General features: G+C 48.5%; 1 protein-coding gene across 4 annotated transcripts in view; it reads left to right on the top strand.

Annotated features, from left to right (window-relative positions):
- BCL9 (BCL9 transcription coactivator) overlaps positions 1-24242 on the top strand; it is a gene marked incomplete at its 5' end in the record, with an annotated part of 467860 nt that overhangs the window by 282096 nt on the left and 161522 nt on the right. The window contains one exon of one of the 4 annotated variants that reach the window (XM_082245778.1): positions 14306-14336. The exons of the other annotated variants lie outside the window; for them this stretch is intronic. Of the gene's footprint in view, positions 1-14305; positions 14337-24242 lie in introns of those variants that run through there. 4 annotated transcript variants of the gene reach the window in all.

Below are 24242 nucleotides of genomic sequence, written 5' to 3'. Positions count from 1 at the left end.
ATGTGAATAAGGGACCTATACCTCTGATGTTAAGGGGGGACACTGATACAGAGGGGCTTTTATTTGATGGGCCGACTCGGATGTGTGGGGGGTGACTCTGATGTGAAGTGGGGGGGTTTTTAATGGGAGAGATGACCTCAATGTCATAGGAGGGTGTGAGGGGGGGGGGGGGTATCTGGTGTAATGGGGCCTCTGACCTGAGAGGAGGCTCTCATGTGATGGAAGGACCTCTGACATGATAGGGGGCCTCTAAAATGAAAGGGGGCTTCTAATGTGAAATGGGGGGGGTTTCATTAGAGCAGTGACTTTGATGTGATGGACAGCTCAGCATGGGACCGGATCGGATCGGCTCCAAAATAGGTAGAGTATGTATACTGATTTCTTCTTTGCAGGGCTGGATAGGTTAGTGTAGGTCAGTGTTACATTGTGGATGTCTGCAGATGGAGAGATTTTAGTGTTTGGGTGGACTTATCCTTGAAGGATATATTTTGTTGCTGAAGGAAATCTATTGTTGCTGAAGGTGAACTATTGTTGCTGGGGGTATATTGTCGCTGGAAGGATCTATTGTTGCTGGGGGATAGCTATTGTTGCTGGGAGGATCTATTGTTGCTGGGGGATAGCTATTGTTGCTGAGGAGGAACTGTTGTTGCTGGGAGGATCTATTGTTGCTGGGGGAGAGCTATTGTTGCTGAGGGGGAACTATTGTTGCTGGGGGATAGCTGTTGTTGCTAAAGGAGATCTATTGCGGCTGAGGGGGGAACTATTGTTGCTGGGGGGAACTATTGTTTCTTGGAGGATATAATGTTGCTGGGGGATTTATTGTTTCTGGGAGGATCTATTGATGCTGGGGGGACTATTGTTGCTAGGAGGATATATTGTTGCTGGGCGATTTATTGTTGCTGGGGGATTTATTGTTGCTGGGAGGATCTATTGATGTTGGGGGGACTATTGTTGCTGAAGGAGATATATTGTTGCTGGAAGGATCTATTATTGCTGATATATTGTTGCTTGGGGATTTATTATTGCTGGAAGGATCTATTGTTGCTGCGGGATATCTATTGTTGCTGAAGGAGATCTATTGTTGCTGAGAGGGGACTATTGTTGCTTGGGGATTTTTTGTTGCAGGGGGATATCTATTGTTGCTGGAGAATATCTATTGTTGCTGAAGGAGATCTATCGTTTCTGAGGGCAAACTATTGTTGCTGGGGGGATCTATTATTGCTGATATATTGTTGCTGGGAAGATCTATTGTTGCGGTGAGTTATCTATGCTTGCTGAAGGAGATCTATTGTTGCTGAGGGGAAACTCTTATTGCTGGGGGGATATGGTATTGCTGATATATTGTTGCTGGGAAGATCTATTGTTGCGGTGGGAAGTCTATGGTTGCTGAATGAGATCTTTTGTTGCTGAGGGCAAACTATTGTTCCTGGTGGGGATCTGTTATTGCTGATATATTGTTGCTGGGAAGATCTATTGTTGCAGTGAGATATCGATGCTTGCTGAAGGAGATCTATTGTTGCTGAGGGGGGAACTATTGTTGCTGGGGGGATCTATTATTGCTGATGTATTTTTGCCAGAGGATTTATTGTTGCAGGGGGATATCTATTGTTGTTGGAGAAAATATATTGTCGCTGAAGGAGATCTATTGTTGCTGGGGGATTTATTGTTGCTGGCTGCAGGGGATCTGTTTGACACTCTTTATTGTTATCATTACCAAATTCCATGCAAATTACTTAGCATCAAAAGATGATACATGGTTCTCTAAGTACAGTACTGGGAGGTGGGTAAGGGGTGGAAGGAAGGGGCGGTTCTGGTAGCTGCGTAGGGGGCGGAGACAAGGGGTGACTAGGAATGGGGGTGGAGCTATTCTCTGAAAAGCTCTGGCATTAAATAACATTCACATTTTGAGATGCCTGGTGTGTCTGCAAATATTTAAAGGGCCCCTGCACTAAATAAAGGATGAGAAGTGCTGATGTAGGACAATGGATGAGGATGTTTTAGTTGCTGGCAGAGCATGTTGGATAATTGCCGAGATCTATGCTGGATAATGGAGTCAATTCACTAGCCGTATGAGCGATATTTGCTTGCCATAGATTATCTTTTCTATCTCAGGATAACTCTCTCTTCGCAACAGTCAATTGACGAGCTGAGTATTGTGTTGATATCTATGCGTTATTTTTATTTATTTATTTATTTTTTACATTAAATAGATACTTAGCCCCCGTTCACACTAAGGCGACCTGTGAGGCGACCTGGTCGCCTCACAGGTCGCCGTGGGTCGCCTCCCATAGGGAAGCTGCGGACCCGTTCTAATAGGAGCGACACAAGTCGAAAAAGGGTCCGGAGCTTCTTTGGGGCGACCAGGAGGCGACCGCCATAGACTTCAATGTTATGAAGTCCGTGGCGACCGCTCCGAGGTCGCAGCGCGCTGCTCGCACCGCGACCTCGGAGGTCGCGGTGCGAAGTAGCGTCGCCCCTATGTGAACGGGTCCTAACCATTGAAAGTGTTTGTTTCTCATTAATCTTTATCTCCTCTTCAAATGGCTTCATTTAATACTGACTTCAATGGACGCCAAAATTCACAATTACCGTATTGCCAGTCGGCCGCTATCTGTATTTAAAGTACATGTAAACCCAACTTAACCACTTAAGGACCGGAAGGATTTACCCCCTTAACCACTTAAGCCCCAGCCCTATTTCGGACACTTTTTGTTTACAAGTTAAAAGCAGTATTTTTTCCTAGAAAACTACTTAGAACCCCCAAACATTATATATATTTTTTTAGCAAAGACTCTGGAGAATACAAAACTTTTTGTCACGCGGTATTTGCGCAGCGGTCTTTAAAACGCCATTTTTTTGGAAAAAAATTGAAAAATCACATTTCACTGCATTTAAAAAATACTAAACAGTAAAGTTAGCCCATTTTTTTTGTATATTGTGAAAGATGATGTCACGCCGAGTAAATAGATACCCAACATGTTACGGTTTAAAATTGCGCCCCCCCGTGGGATGGCGACAAACTACGGTCAATAGAGATCTCAATCTGTGACGTTTTAAATTTATTTAACGGTTACCAGTTTAGAGGTAGAGTGTAGCTCTTTTTTTTTAAATTATTGCGCACGCTCTGGCGATCGCGGCGATACCTCACATGTGGGCTTTGAACAGCGATTTCATTCGCGGCTCGACTTGCGTATACGTTTTTTTTTGTGCGCGAGCTAACGGTGACGGGGGTGGCGAAATTTTTTTTTTTTCCTATTTATTTTTTATTTTTTTTAAACTTTATTACAGGTTTTTTTAAAAAAAAAAAAATCTGATCACTTTTATTGCTGTCACAAGCAATGTAAACATCCCTTGTGACAGCAATATGTGTGACAGGTACACTTTATGGAGGGATCGAAGAGGGGGTCTTCCGGGTTACGTCATCCTCCGGGTTACGTCATCGGAGCCCCGATCGATGCCGTTTCCGGCATTCATCGGGACTCCATCCAGCCGGCGGACGTGCCGGCTGGGTGCTCGGGGCTCCCGGTGGGACGGGAGCCCCGGGCAAAGCCACGGAAGGCGGCGGGAGGGGGGGGGACATCCCCTCCCGCCCCCCCGGGTAACGATCGAGCGGCTCCCGAGCCGCATCGGTCATTACCACGGTACCGGGATGATGCCTCTAACTAGAGGCATCATCCCGGTATAAACCCGCAAAGTGTACCGACGTATCGGTACGTTGATATGCAGTAAGTAGTTAATGACCAGGCCATTTTTTGCGATTCAGCACTGCGTTACTTTAACTGACAATTGCGCAGTCATGCGATGATGTACCCAAATAAAATTCCTCACAAACAGAGCTTTCTTTTGGTGGTATTTGATTCGATTTTTATTTTTTGCGCTATAAACAAAAAAAAAAAAAAAAAAAACAAATCTGGAAAAAAAAAATAATAATAATTATTTTAGGCCCTGTTAACACCTGAGCAAATTACAACTCATAAAACGCTCATCTCTGAAGTCTCAAATTACCCAATAAGCAAAATCCCATTCATTTCAATGGCCCCTGTTCACATATGAGCGTTTTGTCTTGAGAAGAAAAACGCCTAAAGTGGGGTACACACTAGTAGAAAATCTGCCGAAAATTCCCGCCCGAGGTAAAATCGGCTAGTGTGTACACAACCTTCAGCAGCCGATCCCGACGCGGAGGGACAAACACCAAAATTTTTATCGTCCGTCCCCAGACGACCAATTTTCGTTTAATGTGTATGCAGTACGTCCATGAAAAATCGGATACGAAAGACCGCGCATGATCTGAAGTTGCTGACGACCCGGAAGTCTAGGAACAAATGTCCCCAAAAAAAAAAAAAAAATATCGGACGAAAAAAATGTTGTGAACATTTATGCACTGTCTAGTAAAAATGGTTGTGAACGCGAGCATGAGAGAGAAAAATCGAGGGATATTTCGTCCGATTTTCGTCAAGTGTGTACGGCCCTTAGGCTCAAAAAAGTACAGGAGCTTCTTTTTTGGCAGATTACAAGCATTTTTTGTTAATGTCAATGCCTGCCTCCAAACACCTGCAAAAAACGCCTGTAAAAAGCCCCAAAAAAATGCCTGAAAACGATACGCTCAGGTGTGAATGGAACCTAACTTTCTGCTATAAAACATTCCCAATAAAAAAAAAAATTAAAAAAAAAAAATTTTTCTTCATTTTAGTTTTTATAAAAATATTAGATATTATTATATTATATTATTATATTAGTTTTTAAAAATTAAAACGTAATTTTTATTCTGCTACATATTTTTGGTAAAAAAAAAAAAAAAATCCCAATAAGCGTATATTGATTGGTTTGCGCAAAAGTTATCGCGTCTACAAACTAGGGGAACGATTTGTCATTTTTATTTATTTATTTTTTTACTAGTAATGGGGGGCAATCAAAGATTTTTAGCGGGACTGTGACATTGCGGCGGACATATCGGACCCCTAACTGACATTTTTGGGGGACCAGTGATATTACTACAGTAATGAGTGTTAAAAATATGCACTGTTACTGTACTAATGGCACTGGCAGGGAAGGGTTAACACCAGGGGCGATCAAAGGGTTAAATATGTCCCTAGGGGGTGCTTTCTAACTGTGGGGGATAGACTTGCTGCATGAACACAGAGTCCTGTGTTCCTAAATAAGAGGAACACAGGATCCCCATGTTCATCACTCACAGAACAGCGGTCTGCCGTGTTTACATTGGCAGACCGCTGTTCTGTCTCCATGGGGAGCGATCGCGGGTGCCCAGTGGATATCGCGTCCGCCAGACCCGCTGATTGGCTTCCCCGTTGGCCAATCGCTGTGTGCGCGTGCCCCCCACTAGCTGTCTCAACAACTGACCTGCCACAGCATAAGAACGGCGGCTGGTGGGCAATTGGTTAAATAAAATTGAATAAATTGATAAAGCACCGTTCATCATAAGCAATTGCCAAATTTTTGTTTAAGGCCCCTTTCACACTTGTGCGACTTGTCCTGTGACTACAAAATCGCAAGACAAGTCGTACCCCCATGATTTCCAATGAGTACCGTTCATATCTGTGCGACTTCAAGTCGCAGAGACTTCAAAGTAGCCGCTGCACTACTTTGATGTGACTTGAGGTCCATAGACCTCAAGCTTATACAGGCATTGCTTCAAGTCGCGTGACTTTCAGGTCGTGTGAAAAGTGTGAAAGGGGCCTAAAGTGGTTGTAAACCCTTAGGCCCCTTTTACACTTGTGCGAGCTGAAAGTTGCGTGACTTTGACACGACTTGAAGCAATGCCTGTGTAATCTTGAGGTCTATGGACCTCAAGTCATATAAAATCCGGACCAAAGTAGTTCAGGGACTTCTTTGAAGTCGCACAGATATGAACGGTACTCATTGGAAATCATAGGGGTACGACTTGTCAATGCGACTTTGCAGTCCCAAGTCACAGCACAAGTTGCGCACGTGTGAAAGGGGTCTTACCTATACCCAGTGAATTGACTGGCCTCAGATGATACACAGAGATGCAACAAATCCTCCCACATATGTTGTATCTGTTTATCTGCGATCTTATCTTCTCTACAGCCGTTCAAAGTGCAGAATTGATAAAGCTTGTCTGATCTGTCAGAAAAAGGAGGTGGAGAGCTGAAATTACCCTCTGCAGAGTTCAGTGAGGAGGGCTCTGAGAGCTGATTGCAGGGCAGGGAAGGGACACCCCCCCCCCCCTTTACACAGCAAACAGTAATGCCCCATACACACATGCAGATTATCTGAAGACTTTTGTCTGCAGACTTACCTTTTCTATGTAGTGCAGGGGCCTGCCGGATTGCATACAAATTGAAAGTGTTTAGGTTTGACCTCATATTATATGGTTTTGGTAAGTCTGCAGACAAAAGTCTTCAGATAATCTGCACGTGTGTATGGGGCATAACAGAGCTGAGGCTGTCAATCACAGGCTGTGTGCTGGAGCTTCCTCCCCAGTCACCCAGTCACCTTTTTTCTCTAGGTGTCAGGAAGTGACTCATGCTGATAGCAGAGGAACGAGGCAGCAGACAGAAATGACACTTAGTGCTCTGGACTGAGACGAGTAACACTATAGAGGGATATGCTTTATTTTATTTTATAGATAAAATAGAGGGATATGCTTTGTTGTATTTCAAATTAATTCCTAACCCTAATCAATTCTAATTCTTGTCTATATATGTATATACATTGCAGTGATGGCTGCATATCGTATCTAGGTTCCTGATGGTGACAACTGTGGACCATAGGTGTGCACAGCCTATTGCATTAGGGTGTGCACCCCAAATCTGAAACATACATAATAATAATCATAATTTTTCTTTGGGATTAATAAAGTATTCTGTATCTGTACGTGTGTGTGTGTGTGTGTGTACATGTGTGTGTGTATATATATATATATATATATATTGTGGGGTTGATTAGCTCGGTGGCGGGTGTGGATGACCCCTTGGGGGGGTTCGGTACACAGAGAGATAGCCGAGAAGTGGTTGCAAACAACACTTTGATTTATTCATGCAATTTTCTTCACACAAGTGCAAGCCTCAAAACAGCAAAATAAAAATAAAACACAAAATAAATCCTTGCCACTGTGGGCGGCTACCTTCACACATACAGGAACCTACCTACGGAGTCTGTCTCCAACCTACTGTTGGGCAAACTTGGCTGATCATACAGCAGACTCTTAATAGTCCATGTTTTTCTTCACACAACAAATATCCATTGATCATGTCCCTTTTCCTCTTCACATTGAACATGTCCCTTTGCTTGTCTCTTCACATAGAACACAGTGCATTTATTTCTTCCACATAGAAATAGTCCAAGACCTCACCTTGAGTAGTCTTCAGTCTTAATTAATTTCCCCTTCACACAGGAAATGTCCATTGGTTTCTTTTCACATAGAAACGATCCAAGACCTCACCTCGAGTAGTCTTCACACTTGTTACCCTCCTCAGCTTCACATCGCTCCAGGAGGTCTTTCCCATGCTCACACAGCTTTCAGGGGGCACACATCTGACTGTCCTCCTCTCCCCATGCCCACACAGCGTCAGGAGGCAGCAATCCTTAGACTTCCTCTGGACCAATTATAGAGACCTTAACTTCCTCATTCTGAACAGCTGAAGGCCTTTCAACTTCCTTAAGCCGTCCTGGCTACCTTTTCAGCCGACACCCTATAGTAATTGGTGAACTTTCTACACCAGGTGGAAATGTATCTCCTGTCTGTGACTACATCCACAGATTTACCTGACTTCCTGTCACAATATATACACACATATACACTGCTCAAAAAAAAAATCAAAGGAACACTTTGAAAATACATCAGATCTCAATGGGGAAAAATCTCATGCTGGATATCTATACTGGTATGGACTGGGTAATGTGTTAGGATCTATACGGATATGGACGGGGTTATGTGTTAGGATCTATACTGGTATGGACTGGGTAATGTGTTAGGATCTATACTGATATGGACTGGGTAATGTGTTAGGATCTATACTGGTATGGACTGGGTCAGGGGAGGACTGGGCCAGGGGGCAGGGGGGCAATTGCCCCCTGGGCCGCTCTGATGCCCCGTAAAAAGGCTGCACTGCTTCTGCCATAGACATGCCTAAAGGATTCCTGGTGAAGAGAAGTAAAAAGTCCCTGCCGCTGACCTACTGAGTGCAGGTTGAAGGCAAGTACGGAGCGCAGGTCTCCCCCCCCCCCCATGAATGATGTAAACTGTGTCTGAGCAGAGGCCATTTCCATGCCCCCACTGGAGATTCTTCTGCCCCGGCCAGCCCCAACCGAGCTGTCCCAGCTCCCCCCAACCACCCCCTGCTGGCCAGGTCGGGGGGGAGAAACTGGGTAAGTATAGAGTACCTGGAGCAGGGCTTCAGTTTGGAAAGTGGGAGGGGGGCCGAGTCGTTGCCCCACTGCCTCTGGTTTGTACTTGCCCCCTGGGCCAAAAGTTGCCAGTCTGCCCCTGGACTGGGTAATGTGTTAGGATCTATACTGATATGGACTGGGTAATGTGTTAGGATCTATACTGATATGGACTGGGTAATGTGTTAGGATCTATACTGATATGGACTGGGTAATGTGTTAGGATCTATACTGGTATGGACTGGGTAATGTGTTAGAATCTATACTGGTATGGACTGGGTAATGTGTTAGGATCTATACTGGTATGGCCTGGGTAATGTGTTAGGATCTATACTGGTATGGACTGGGTAATGTGTTAGGATCTATACTGATATGGACTGGGTAATGTGTTAGGATCTATACTGGTATGGACTGGGTAATGTGTTAGAATCTATACTGGTATGGACTGGGTAATGTGTTAGGATCTATACTGGTATGGCCTGGGTAATGTGTTAGGATCTATACTGGTATGGACTGGGTAATGTGTTAGGATCTATACTGATATGGACGGGGTAATGTGTTAGGATCCATACTGATATGGACTGGGTAATGTGTTAGGAAGGAAAGGATGTCACATCATTTGATGGAAATGAAAATTATCAACCTACTGAGGGCTGAATTCAAAGACACCCCGAAAATCAAAGTGAAAAAATAATGCAGCAGGTTAGTCCATTTTGCTGAAAGTTCATTGCAGCAACTCAAAATGGTCCTCAGTAGTTTGTATGGCCCCCATGTGCTTATGATCTTATCTGATCACTTATCAGATCTATGTCGTCAGACGATAACAGACCACTTTGCCGCAGTACTATCAACGTAAGCAGACGGCAAGTGGTTAATTATACACCCATGATGTCTCATTTTTGAGACAGAGAAAGGGACTGAGCACAGAGATACCCCAGTCCCTTTTTTCTGCATCCTCAGCATCACTGGAAAGTGCTGTGCTGAGCAGATTCCTGTATATTCACAAACTAAAGCATAGTAATCACAGTTTACTATGCTTCGGTTATGAATGAACACAATGAGTGATCAGTACCGATCACTGATCTCTGTTCAACCTGAAACATCCCCCTGTGTGCCCACAGCAGCAGCCGGCCGTAGAGGAAAGCCAACAGAGCTGCGGGGGAGGGGGGTACAGCAGGGGGACTGTGTGCCACATTAGGTGATTTGAGGGGTGCCATGGCACACCTGGCATACTCTGTGCGCATGCTATTGCCGTGGACTATGGCTGCATAAAGTGTGTTGAAGTGACAGCTTGCATAGATGCCAAATGTCCCAGATTAGCCGGGACAGTCCTGCCTCTTGAACCTCTGTCCTGATGATGTTGTGTCCCAGTCTGTGTCCTGGGATCGCAGCATAACCCTTATTTGAGTTACTAAGCATGTGCAGCAACTCAACTGATGGGGTTGCAGCTGTGAGTGGGCGGTTCCTGTATTTTTAGGGAGGGGACGGCACCAAAAAGTGGGTGTGGTCTGTACGTGACCATACTGAAATTAATCATGTGAAGTGTGGGCCGTGAGTAATGTGACAGTGTGCCCGGGAACTGGGACTAATATGTTTCTAAGTATGTACTTGTGGTCTCCATCCAACAACTGTGTGACGAGGTGACAACCAAGAAGCACAACTGGGAGGAAGGAACAGAGCGTTGTCACTCTATACCAGGAAGTGCCTGCACAGGACCTGCATAGGAGAATCACCCAGGATTATTTTAATGAAAAGTGCAGATTTTGGAAAAAAAAAAAAAGACTTTTAAAATGACTTTAATGTGTTAAAGGTTATATAAGGTTTTAGTGAGTGGGGTGCTGTGATGTATACATGGAGTATATAGAGGGGTTCAGTGATGTATACATGGAGTATATAGAGGGGTTCAGTGATGTATATATGGTGTATATAGAGGGGTTCAGTGATGTATATATGGTGTATATAGAGGAGTGCAGTGATTAGATGTCTCGGTGTATACAGAGGGGTGCAGTGATTGGTGGTATCGGTATACAGAGGGGTGCAGTGATTGGTGGTCTCGGTGTACAGAGGGGTGCAGTGATTGCTGGTCTCGGTGTATATAGAGGAGTGCAGTGATTGGTGGTCTCGGTGTGTACAGAGGGGTGCAGTGATTGGTGGTATCGGTGTACAGAGGGGTGCAGTGATTGGTGGTCTCAGTGTACGGAGGGGTGCAGTGATTGGTGGTCTCAGTGTACAGAGGGGTGCAGTGATTGGTAGTCTCAGTGTACAGAGGGGTGCAGTGATTGGTGGTCTCGGTGTACAGAGGGGGTTCAGTTATTGGTGGTCTCGGTGTACGGAGGGGTGCAGTGATTGGTGGTCTCGGTATACAGAGGGGTGCAGTGATTGGTGGTCTCGGTGTACAGAGGGGGGCAGTGATTGGTGGTCTCGGTGTACAGAGGGGTGCAGTGATTGGTGGTCTCGGTGTACAGAGGGGTGCAGTGATTGGTGGGTTCGGTATACAGAGGGGTGCAGTGATTGGTGGTCTCGGTGTACAGAGTGGTGCAATGATTGGTGGTCTCGGTGTACAGAGGGGTGCAGTGATTGGTGGTCTCGGTGTACAGAGGGGTGCAGTGATTGGTTGTCTCGGTGTACAGAGGGATGCAGTGATTGGTGGTCTCGGTGTACAGAGGGGTGCAGTAATTGGTGGTCTCGGTGTACAGAGGGGTGCAGTGATTGGTGGTCTCGGTGTACAGAGGGGGGTGCAGTGATTGGTGGTCTCGGTGTACAGAGAGGGGTGCAGTGATTGGTGGTCTCGGTTTATAGAGGGGGGCAGTGATTGGTGGTCTCGGTGTAGAGGGGTGCAGTGATTGGTGGTCTCGGTGTACAGAGGGGTGCAGTGATTGGTGGTCTCGGTGTACAGAGGGGTGCAGTGATTGGTGGTCTCGGTGTACAGAGGGGTGCAGTGATTGGTGGTCTCGGTGTACAGAGGGGGTTCAGTTATTGGTGGTCTCGGTGTACAGAGGGGTGCAGTGATTGGTGGTCTCGGTATACAGAGGGGTGCAGTGATTGGTGGTCTCGGTGTACAGAGGGGGGCAGTGATTGGTGGTCTCGGTGTACAGAGGGGTGCAGTGATTGGTGGTCTCGGTGTACAGAGGGGTGCAGTGATTGGTGGTCTCGGTGTACAGAGGGGTGCAGTGATTGGTGGTCTCGGTGTACAGAGGGGGCAGTGATTGGTGGTCTCGGTGTACAGAGGGGTGCAGTGATTGGTGGTCTTGGTGTACAGAGGGGTGCAGTGATTGGTGGTCTCAGTGCACACAGAGGGGTGCAGTGATTGGTGGTCTCGGTGTACAGAGGGGGGCAGTGATTGGTGGTCTCGGTGTACAGAGGGGTGCAGTGATTGGTGGTCTCGGTGTACAGAGGGGTGCAGTGATTGGTGGTCTCAGTGCACACAGAGGAGTGCAGTGATTGGTGGTCTCGGTGTACAGAGGGGGGCAGTGATTGGTGGTCTCGGTGTACAGAGGGGTGCAGTGATTGGTGGTCTCGGTATACAGAGGGGTGCAGTGATTGGTGGTCTCGGTGTACAGAGGGGTGCAGTGATTGGTGGTCTCGGTGTACAGAGGGGTGCAGTGATTGGTGGTCTCGGTGTACAGAGGGGTGCAGTGATTGGTGGTTTCGGTGTACAGAGGGGTGCAGTGATTGGTGGTCTCGATGTACAGAGGGGTGCAGTGATTGGTGGTCTCGGTATACAGAGGGGTGCAGTGATTGGTGGTCTCGGTGTACAGAGGGGTGCAGTGATTGGTGGTCTCGGTGTACAGAGGGGTGCAGTGATTGGTGGTCTCGGTGTACACAGTGGGGTGCAGTGATTGGTGGTCTCAGTATACAGAGGGGTGCAGTGATTGGTGGTCTCGGTGTACAGAGGGGTGCAGTGATTGGTGGTCTCGGTGTACAGAGGGGTGCAGTGATTGGTGGTCTCGGTGTACAGAGGGGTGCAGTGATTGGTGGTTTCGGTGTACAGAGGGGTGCAGTGATTGGTGGTCTCGGTGTACAGAGGGGTGCAGTTATTGGTGGTCTCGGTATACAGAGGGGTGCAGTGATTGGTGGTCTCGGTGTACAGAGGGGTGCAGTGATTGGTGGTCTCGGTGTACAGAGGGGTGCAGTGATTGGTGGTCTCGGTGTACAGTGGGGTGCAGTGATTGGTGGTCTCGGTGTACAGAGGGGTGCAGTGATTGGTGGTCTCGGTGTACAGAGGGGTGCAGTGATTGGTGGTCTCGGTGTACAGAGGGGTGCAGTGATTGGTGGTCTCGGTGTACAGAGGGGGGCAGTGATTGGTGGTCTCGGTGTACACAGTGGGGTGCAGTGATTGGTGGTCTCGGTATACAGAGGGGTGCAGTGATTGGTGGTCTCGGTGTACAGAGGGGTGCAGTGATTGGTGGTCTCGGTGTACAGAGGGGTGCAGTGATTGGTGGTCTCGGTGTACAGAGTGGTGCAGTGATTGGTGGTCTCGGTGTACAGAGGGGGTGCAGTGATTGGTGGTCTCGGTGTACAGAGGGGTGCAGTGATTGGTGGTCTCGGTGTACAGAGGGGGGCAGTGATTGGTGGTCTCGGTGTACACAGTGGGGTGCAGTGATTGGTGGTCTCGGTATACAGAGGGGTGCAGTGATTGGTGGTCTCGGTGTACAGAGGGGTGCAGTGATTGGTGGTCTCAGTGTACAGAGGGGTGCAGTGATTGGTGGTCTCGGTGTATACAGAGGGGTGCAGTGATTGGTGGTCTCGGTGTACAGAGGGGGTGCAGTGATTGGTGGTCTCGGTGTACAGAGGGGTGCAGTGATTGGTGGTCTCTGTGTACAGTGATTGGAGGTCTCGGTGTACAGAGGGGTGCAGTGATTGGTGGTCTCGGTGTACAGTGATTGGAGGTCTCGGTGTACAGAGGGGTGCAGTGATTGGAGGTCTCGGTGTACAGAGGGGTGCAGTGATTGGTGGTCTCGGTGTACAGAGGGGGTGCAGTGATTGGTGGTCTCTGTGTACAGTGATTGGAGGTCTCGGTGTACAGTGATTGGAGGTCTCGGTGTACAGAGGGGTGCAGTGATTGGAGGTCTCGGTGTACAGAGGGGTGCAGTGATTGGAGGTCTCGGTGTACAGAGGGGTGCAGTGATTGGAGGTCTCGGTGTAGAGGGGTGCAGTGATTGGTGGTCTTGGTGTACACAGAGGGGTGCAGTGATTTTAGTGCAGTGATTTCAGTGCTGTTGTCAGGATCTGGCTTCGGGCAGAGAGCGGTGGGGCGGCGGATGGGAATTGGGGGGGGGTTGTGAAGAGGTAAGGCGGTACCACTCGTCAGAGGAGCGGGGAGCCTCTCAGCTCGGAGTGGAATGTTCCTCCGGAGAGAGGGAGAAAGGAAGAAACAGGCAGACAGGGTGGGCGGAGCCCTATTAGCGCTGGGCGTGTCCAAAAGACTCTCACGAACCCCTTTGCTGTGAAATAGAGGGGGCGTGTCGCTCCCCGCCGCTGTGGGCGTGCCCGGAGTGTCAGACGGAGCGGCGCTCAGCGAGAAAGCTGGGAATGTCGGGGCGTGTCTGGTGAGCAGAGGGGAGGAGGCGTGGCCCGGCTGCACGGCGCGAGGGGAGGAGGAAGGCACCACTTGCAGGAGCCGGAAAGGGGGAGGGCAGGAGAAGGTGCTGCTGCTGCTATCGCTGAAGGAAAAAAAAAAAAAAAAGACAATGGAGCCTGTGTGCGGCTGCGGGAGATTACGGCTACCGCCGAGCGGGCCGCGCTGCCGGCTGTGAGGAGAAGAGCGGGGAAGACCCCGGAGAGCGCGTCAGATTTCGCCCCCCCTCCCCCAACACCACACACACTGCCCCGGATCACCCACAACCTCCACCCCCCCCCCCCGCGCGGGAGATCGCCTCGTCCTACTGCTGCTACTGCCGGTGAGTGACGGGACTGGAGCAGGCCGCACATCCGGGGAATGACGGCGGACAGGGCCCAAAGCCTGCGCTGTGAGTTAGAGGGGAGTCTGGCCTGTGTGAGGGGGAAGCCCGGCCTGTGAGTGACGAGAGAGCCGAGGCCGGAGTGAGTGAGTGGGGCCTGTGTGTGAGGACCTAACATAGGGACTCCTCTCTCTCCTGTGTGTGAGGACCTGACATAGGGACTGCTGTGTGTGTGTGAGGACCTAACATAGGGACTGCTGTGTGTGTGTGAGGACCTAACATAGGGACTGCTGTGTGTGAGGACCTAACATAGGGACTGCTGTGTGTGAGGACCTAACATAGGGACTGCTGTGTGTGAGGACCTGACATAGGGACTCCTGTGTGTGTGTGAGGACCTAACGTAGGGACTGCTGTGTGTGTGTGTGTGTGTGTGAGGACCTGACGTAGGGACTCCTGTGTGTGTGTGTGAGGACCTGACGTAGGGACTCCTGTGTGTGTGTGTGTGTGAGGACCTGACATAGGGACTCCTGTGTGTGTGTGTGAGGACCTGACATAGGGACTCCTGTGTGTGAGGACCTGACGTAGGGACTCCTGTGTGTGTGTGTGAGGACCTGACGTAGGGACTCCTGTGTGTGTGTGTGAGGACCTGACGTAGGGACTCCTGTGTGTGTGTGTGAGGACCTGACGTAGGGACTCCTGTGTGTGTGTGTGAGGACCTGACGTAGGGACTCCTGTGTGTGTGTGTGAGGACCTGACGTAGGGACTCCTGTGTGTGTGTGTGAGGACCTGACGTAGGGACTCCTGTGTGTGTGTGTGAGGACCTGACGTAGGGACTCCTGTGTGTGTGTGTGAGGACCTGACGTAGGGACTCCTGTGTGTGTGTGTGTGTGTGTGAGGACCTGACGTAGGGACTCCTGTGTGTGTGTGTGTGTGTGTGAGGACCTGACGTAGGGACTCCTGTGTGTGTGTGTGTGTGTGAGGACCTGACGTAGGGACTCCTGTGTGTGTGTGTGAGGACCTGACGTAGGGACTCCTGTGTGTGTGTGTGAGGACCTGACGTAGGGACTCCTGTGTGTGTGTGTGTGTGTGTGTGTGAGGACCTGACGTAGGGACTCCTGTGTGTGTGTGTGTGTGTGTGAGGACCTGACGTAGGGACTCCTGTGTGTGTGTGTGTGTGAGGACCTGACGTAGGGACTCCTGTGTGTGTGTGTGTGAGGACCTGACGTAGGGACTCCTGTGTGTGTGTGTGTGAGGACCTGACGTAGGGACTCCTGTGTGTGTGTGTGTGAGGACCTGACGTAGGGACTCCTGTGTGTGTGTGTGTGAGGACCTGACGTAGGGACTCCTGTGTGTGTGTGTGTGAGGACCTGACGTAGGGACTCCTGTGTGTGTGTGTGTGAGGACCTGACGTAGGGACTCCTGTGTGTGTGTGTGTGAGGACCTGACGTAGGGACTTCTCTCTCCTGTGTGTGAGGCAGAGGGGACCTGGTTCAGGGACATATTTTGTCCTGTATAAGGACAGAGCTCCAGTATTTGAGAATATCTGACATAGAGACTTTACGTAGGAAATTATCTCCCGGCGTTGGGACGCGGGGGACCCTGTCTCCCGGCGTTGGGACGCGGGGGGGCCCTGTCTCCCGGCGTTGGGACGCGGGGGGGCCCTGTCTCCCGGCGTTGGGACGCGGGGGGGCCCTGTCTCCTGTATTTGGAGGGACAGAGCGCCCCTGTCACCCTGACGTATCTCAGGTATGGGTGGGGATATCTTTCATAGACTTATCTGCTGTGTGAAGGCCTATAAGACCGGCTTGGAGACGTATATCTTGTGTTGGGGCAGAGATCACATGACTTCCCGGTATGTCTCGTGTGTCTGGGGACAGATGGGACCTTAAATTGGGACACACCTCTTGTGCGGGATAGGAGCTGACATAGACACAGATCTGAGTATAGGTGGAAGAGAAGACTTCTCTCTGGTGTGGAGATAGAAAGGACCTAGCTGAGGGACTTACCTCCTGTGTGGGGACAGAGAGGACCTTGCAGAAATACTGATCCCCTGTGTAAACAGAGGGAATTTGATACAGGGATAGATCTCCAGTGTGAGGGGACATCTGATGAGGGTGTGATCTCCGGTGTCAGGATAGAGGGGACCTTGCATATGGACAGACCTCCAGTGTGAGGGGACATCCCATAGGTCAATGATGGAGAACCTTGGCACCGCAAATGTTTTGGAACTACATTTCCCATGATGCTCAACTTCGCTGCAGAGTGCATGAGCCTCATGGGAAATGTAGTTCTAAAACATCTGGGGTGCCAAGGTTTGCTATCACTGCCATAGGGCATGATCTTCCGTGTCGGAATAGAGGGGACCTAACATAGGGACAGAGCGCACCTATCACCATGACATAACTTGGACATGTGTGAGGGTATTGAAGACCTATAGGACCTGGCATAGGATCATATGGCCTGTGTGGGGGTAGTTAGGAGCTGACATACACATGTATGGGGGAAAGTGGAGACCTGACATACTGATATTCTTCCTGTGTAAACAGAGTGGACTTGGCATATGGATATATATTATGTGTGGGGGCAGAGAGGACCTCTTCTCCTGTGTGGGACCTCAGGGTACCTGGCATAGGGATATATGTACTATGTGAGGGAACGTTCTGTAGGGAGTTCTCCCGTTCTGTAGGGGGTTCTCCCGTTCTGTAGGGGGTTCTCCCGTTCTGTAGGGGGTTCTCCCGTTCTGTAGGGGGTTCTCCCGTTCTGTAGGGGGTTCTCCCGTTCTGTAGGGGGTTCTCCCGTTCTGTAGGGGGTTCTCCCGTTCTGTAGGGGGTTCTCCCGTTCTGTAGGGGGTTCTCCCGTTCTGTAGGGGGTTCTCCCGTTCTGTAGGGGGTTCTCCCGTTCTGTAGGGAGTTCTCCCGTTCTGTAGGGAGTTCTCCCGTTCTGTAGGGGGTTCTCCCGTTCTGTAGGGGGTTCTCCCGTTCTGTAGGGGGTTCTCCCGTTCTGTAGGGAGTTCTCCCGTTCTGTAGGGAGTTCTCCCGTTCTGTAGGGAGTTCTCCCGTTCTGTAGGGAGTTCTCCCGTTCTGTAGGGAGTTCTCCCGTTCTGTAGGGAGTTCTCCCGTTCTGTAGGGAGTTCTCCCGTTCTGTAGGGAGTTCTCCCGTTCTGTAGGGAGTTCTCCCGTTCTGTAGGGGGGTTCTCCCGTTCTGTAGGGGGGTTCTCCCGTTCTGTAGGGGGTTCTCCCGTTCTGTAGGTGGGTTCTCCCGTTCTGTAGGTGGGTTCTCCCGTTCTGTAGGTGGGTTCTCCCGTTCTGTAGGTGGGTTCTCCCGTTCTGTAGGTGGGTTCTCCCGTTCTGTAGGGGGGTTCTCCCGTTCTGTAGGGGGGTTCTCCCGTTCTGTAGGGGGGTTCTCCCGTTCTGTAGGGGGGTTCTCCCGTTCTGTAGGGGGGTTCTCCCGTTCTGTAGGGAGTTCTCCCGTTCTGTAGGGAGTTCTCCCGTTCTGTAGGGGGTTCTCCCGTTCTGTAGGGGGTTCTCCTGTTTAGGGATAGAGAAGACCTGGCATTAGGGACATGCCTTCTGTGTGGGGACAGAGGGGCCTTGCATAAGCACAGAGGGGACCTGACCTAGAAATAGATTTTCTGTGTGTAGGAACGTGACCTAATGGCATATCTCTGATGTTAGGACAGAACCTGACATTGGGCAGAGAGGACCTATTCTCCTGTGTTGGGACAGAGGGGTCCTTGCATTCGGACAGAGCTCCAGTATTTGAAAGGACCTGACATAAGGACACCCCTCCTATAATTTTGGGGGCAGAGAGGACCTATCATCATGACATATCTCAGGTATTTGTGAGGGTATCTTTCATGTAGACTTATCTGCTGTGTGAAGACATGTAGGACCTGGTATAGGGACATGTCTCTTGTGTGGGATAGTTGGGAGATGACATAAACTTGTATAGTGGAAAGAGACTTGACATATCAATATTCTTTCTGTGTGTAGGGACAGAGTGGACTTGGCTTAAGGATTAATTTTCTCTGTGGGGGGCAGAAGGACCTATTCTGCATGGGATCTGAAGATACCGGCCATTGGGAAATCTCTCTGATTTGATACATTCTGTAGGGAGTTCTCCTGTTTGGGGATCTTGTATAAGGACATGCTCAAGTACAATATTCCCAGCACACACGTTCCTGAAACTCTCTGTAGGGTGCTGTAGTGACCGCAGGTTGGAACCAAGAATGTTCAAACTGAGAAGTGTCACCGGCACATTCGGGATCTCCAAAATCGGTCCAAAGATTTATTCAGCTATCGCATCAGTTATTATGAAAGATGTTTTGGAGCCGCACAGGACTTTCATCCAACATGTGACCTCCACAGGCCTGATGGGAGTCCTGCGTGGCTACAAAAAGTTGTTTTTATGACCATGATGTGGTTGCTGAATAAAACTTTGGACCCATTTTGGAGATCCCAGTGTGCTGGTGACATACTTTGTATAAGGGCATAGCTCCTGTGCAAGTACAGAGGGGAATCTGACTTCATGACCTTTATCATGTATGTATGTGTGTGAAGAGGGAACCTGAGATGGGGACATTTTTGTTCTGTAGGTGCAGAAATGGGGACAATATATCCTGTGTAGGTGTAGAGAGGACCTATTCTCTAGTGTAAGGACTGAGGGTATCTTGTATTGTGACATCTCTCATATATAGGGACATTCTGTGAGGGTTTATCCCATTAGGAGTTATCTCCTGTGTAGGGGTAGAAGAGAAATTGCATAGGGACATATGTCCCTGCTGGGACTTATATCCTCACACATTAGAGAGGACCTGTCCTAGGGACATATCTCCTGTCTGAGGACTGAGGGGAGCTGACAGAGGGACATATATTCCTGTGTATTGGGAAAGCGAACACCTGACATAGGGACATATCTCCTGTGTGTGAGGACAGAGGATTTGATTTAGGGAAGTGTTACATAATTGGGTTGAAACAAGACACAAGTCCATCTAGTTCAGCCAATAAAAGTGGAAAACAAAACACAATCACACACTCCTACTCCCACAGTTGATCCAGAAGAAGGCAAAAAACCTCAGCAAAGCATGATCCAACTTGCTTCAGCAGGGGAAAAAAAATTCCTTGCTGATTCCCCCCCCCCCCCCCCAAGAAGCAATCAGATATTCACTGGATCATTTTTATCTATAAATGTTAGCATCCAGTTATATTATGTGTATCTAGGAAAGGATTCGGACCTTAACCACATTAAGACCGCCCGCCGCAGATTTACTGCGTGAACCAACGTAGCGCTACGTCGGTCGCGCGCATGGGGTTGGGGGCAAGCGCGCGGCGGCACGCTCTCGTCCCCACTAGGCAGCGGGGAGGACGATGCACGGGGCCCACTGCTGCGATTGCTGCCGGCCACCCGCCATAGATCCCAGTTGAGAGAGAACGGTCAGCTGTTGTAAACATACCTGACCATTCTTCTCTCTGGAATGATCACAGAGCGCCTGTGATCCTTCTATATAGGATCACAAGTCTCTATGGTAATTTCACAAGTCCCTTCCCCCACAGATAGTAAACACTCCTCTAGGCTCACACTTAGAGGTTGTAAACAAATTAAATTTTTTTTTTCCAACCTAAAATAGCATCGCATACTAGTTCATTATAAAATACTTACCTTAGAACGAGCCCCCGCCGTGCCGCCCGCTTACCTGTATGACGGACGACATATTCAGTCGCCCGTCTTCCGGGATCGCGGCATCCGGCCATCTGATTGGCCGGACCCGCGATTACATCACTCCCGCGCATGCCGGCGGTCACGGCACGGGGCTCTGAAGGAACGGCACCAGCGGCCGTTCCTTCAGAGCGCATGCGCCAGTGACGTCACTGGCTGCATGTAAGGTAAATATCTCCTAAACGGTACATGTTTAGGAGATATTTACACTACCTATAGGTAAGTCTTATCATAGGATCACCTATAGGTAAAAGTGTCAGAGGAGGGTTTACTTCCTCTTTAACCCTTTGATCACCCCTAGGTTAACCCCTTCCCTGCCAGTGTCATTATTACAGTAACAGTGCATATTTTTAGCACTGATTACTGTAGTAATGTCACTGGTCCCCCCAAAAGTGTCAAAAATGTCAGTTATCCAATCATTCCACCACAATGTCGCAGTCCCGCTAAAAATCAGATTGCCGCCATTACTGGTAAAAAAAATAAGTAAATAAAAATGACATAAATCTTTCCTCTAGTTTGTAGATGCAATAACTTTTGCGCAAAGCAATCAAAATACGCTTAGTGCGATTTTTGTTTTTTTTTACCAAAAAATATGTAGCAGAATACAAATTGGCCTAAAAGGATGAAAAGGTTTTATTTTTTTTTTGAGAATGTTATATAGCAGAATGTGAAAAATATTATTTTTTTTTTCCAGAAATGTCGTTTGTTTTGTTTATAGCACAAAAAAAAAAAAAAATCACGCAGGTGATCAAATGCCACCAAAACAGAGCTCTATTTGTGGGGAAAAAAAGGACATCAATTTTTTTCAGGACTGCGTCACATGACCGTGCAATTTTACGTTAAAATGCAGTGCTGAATTGCAAAAAAATGGCCTGGTCATTAAGGGGGGTAAATCCTTCCTGTCCAAAACTGGTTAAAGCAATCTACAGAGCCAGATAGAACCAGCTCTTGAAGGAGTCTATTTCATAATTCCACAGCTTTTACCATGAAGAAGCCTTAAAGTATTTGGAGATTAAATCCCGTTTCCTTTGCGGTGACAGAGAGGGCCTGAGATTGTGACATGTCACTTGTGGAGAAAGAGAACACCATGCACAGAGACATATCTTATGTATGGGGACATCTTTGTGTGTGTGTATAAGAAGGGACATTGCATTCGGACATATGTCCGGTGTGAGGACTGAGGGGACCTGACATATCTCCAGTGTATGGACAGATATGGTGTAACATAATAACATACTGTACGTCTTTTTTAGGGACCAAGAGGACCTTGCATAGGGACATATCTTGTGTGTGGGAGCAGAGAAGCCCTGAGACAGGGAAATATCTCTTATGTGGGGACCTAGGGAACCTGACATAGGGACATATACTGTGTGTGAGGGGTCCTGACATTGGGATATATATACTGTGTGTGAGGGGTCCTGACATTGGGATATATACTGTGTGAGGGAACCTGACATCGGGATATATACTGTGTGAGGGCTCCTGACATCGGGATATATCACCTTTGAGTACAGAGGGGACCTGATACAAGGACATATTTTCATTGTGAGAGCAGGAGGACCTGGCATAGGGACATCTCTCCTGTGTGTGAGTGGTCCTGACCTAGTGACATGTATCTTATGTGGGGAGCGAGTGGAGATAAGTGACATATCCTGTATGTGATAGCAGAGAGGACCTGATTTAGGGACAGAGGGTCACATTTCTGATGTAGGGACAGAGAGGACCTGACATAAGGATGCCTTTCTTGAGTCTGAGGGTCCATGTACACGGGACGCTGGAAATGGTCGTTTAGGAGCAGTTGGGCGTTTTTTTAAGAAGCCCCTGAACCCATCTACATTTTATCTTATCTGTCCATGTACACTGGGTCGTTTACAGTCATTTGCAGGCAGTTGCGTTCAGGGACTTTTTTTAGAACGCAATTATTTGCGTTCGAACGTGTGTTTCCCGGCGTCCGAATGCGTCCGAACGCGATGACCCGCGTTTAGCGTTCGCGTTTTTCCATTTTAAAGGGGAATAATTTTTTTGACCTCTAGGAACGCTTCTAAACGTAAACGCCCGCTAAACGCGGGTACAAACGCGACCGAACAGACGTTTCAAACGTCCTAAAAATTTCAGCATTCAAAGGGACTTTTAACCAACGTCCCGTGTACATGGAGCCTGAGGATGGAGAGGAGCTGATATAGGGACATGTCTCCTGTGTGGGTACATAGGGGACCTGACAAGGTGACATATCTTTGGTGTGGGCACAGAAAAGACCTGACATAGGGTCATATCTCCTGTATGAGGACAGAAAGGACCTGAAATAGGGACTTATCTCCTGTGTGTAGAGGGAAAGAGTGAACCTGTCATAAAGAAAGCTCATGTGTGAGGACAAAGGTGACCTGGCATAGGTCAGTATCTGCCACATAGGGGCAGAGAGGATTTGATTTCTGTGTGGGAACCAAGGGGTCGTATCATAGGGATATATTGCCTGTGTGAAGGCACAGGACCTATCCTGTGTGAGGACATATAGGACTGGCATATGAACATATCGCCTGTGTGGGCGCTGATGGGACCTGAAATCAGGACACCTCTCCTTTGGTGCAGAGAGGACCTACCATAGAGACATACACTGATCAGCCAAATATTTGACAGGTTAAATCATGGGTGTCCAAGCCGTGGCCCTTCAGCTGTTGTGGAACTATAGGACCAATGAGGCATTGCAAGGCTGACCGTTGCAAGCATGATGGGACTTAGTTCTGCAACAGTTGGAGGGCCACAGGTTGGACACCCATGGGTTAAATGAATAACAGATTATCTCTTTACAATGTCTTCTGAAAGTCGGTGGGATATATTGGGCAGTAAACATGTTCCTGAAGTTGATGTGTAGACATCGGGAAAAAAATGGGCATCACAGTTTGTGTATGGGGCTACATAGCCGTAGACCGGTCACAGTGCCCCATGCTGACCCGGCCGTGTCCAAAGGCAAAAGCGCCTACAAAAGGCATTTGAGCTTCACAGCTGGACCACAGCAATGGAAGATGGTGGCCTGGTCTGAAGAATCCTATTTTCTTTTACATCATGTGGATGGCCGAATGCTTTTGTTTTACTTACCTGGGAAAGAGATGGCACCAAGATGCATTATGGGAAGAAAAAGTCAGAGGCAGTGTGATACTTTGAGCAATGTTCTGCTGGGAAACCATGGATCCTGCCATTCATGTGAACGTTCTTAGACACGTACCACCTACCTAAACATTGTTGCTGACCAAGTACACCCCATCATGGAAACTGTATTCTCGGATGCCAGTGGCCTATTTTAGCAGGATAATGCGCCCTGCCACGCTGCAAAATGGTTTGAGGCGCTAACTTGGCTTCCAAATTCTCCAGATCGCATTCCAATCGAGCATGTGTGGGATGTGCCTGAAAAACAAGTCCAATCTATGGAGGCCCCACCTCAAACCTTACAGGACTTCTACTGATTGCTTGGTGCCAGATACCAGAGACATATCTTCAGAGGTCTCGTGGCGTCTGTTCCTTTACAGGTCAGGGCTGTTTGGGCAACAAAAAGGGACCTTCTCAATATTCGGTGGGTCACTATAATAATGTTATGGCTGATCAGTGTATCTTCTCTATAGGGGAAAGGGAACTCTGCATAGGGACATGCATATCTTCATTATAGGGGAAAAGTGGCTTTGGCATGGGGACATCTTTTGTAATTGTAGTAACAAAAAGGACCTGGCATCATGGCATGCATTGTATGTGTGGGGGTACAAAAGGGAAATTTCTCCTGCGTATGTGCAGGGATGGACCTTACATAGGGACATACCTCCTTGTGTGGGCACAGAGGACCTGACATGGATGCCTATTTCCTGTGTGTGACGTCAGTGGGACCCTGATATGACATATCTCTGTTGGGGGGAGAAAAGGGGGCCTGACAGGGCAAATCTCTTGTTTGTTGAGATTAGAGGTGATCAACCATTGTGATATATCTCCTGTGTGGTGAGAGAAGGGGCCTTTATATAGAAACCTCTCTCATGTAGGGGGTGGAGAGGACCTGATGTTTGGGTCCTGGCATAGGGACAGATATTCTGTGGGGGACAGAGGGGGCCTCAAGCATGGGGTCATGTCTCCTGTGCACTATATTGTCAAAAGTATTGGGAAATTTAATGGCGCCCCAGTCTTAGTCTATAGGGTTCAATATGGAGTTGGCCCACCCTTTGCAGCTATAACAGCTTCAACTCTACTGGGAATGCTGTCCACAAGGTTTAGGAGTGTGTCTAT

The sequence above is a fragment of the Pelophylax lessonae genome (genome assembly GCF_965119305.1).
Source record: "Pelophylax lessonae genome assembly, chromosome: 2".
NCBI lineage: Eukaryota > Metazoa > Chordata > Amphibia > Anura > Ranidae > Pelophylax > Pelophylax lessonae.
Note: the sequence above shows the minus strand (reverse complement) of the source record. Positions and strands in the feature narration are given on the sequence as shown.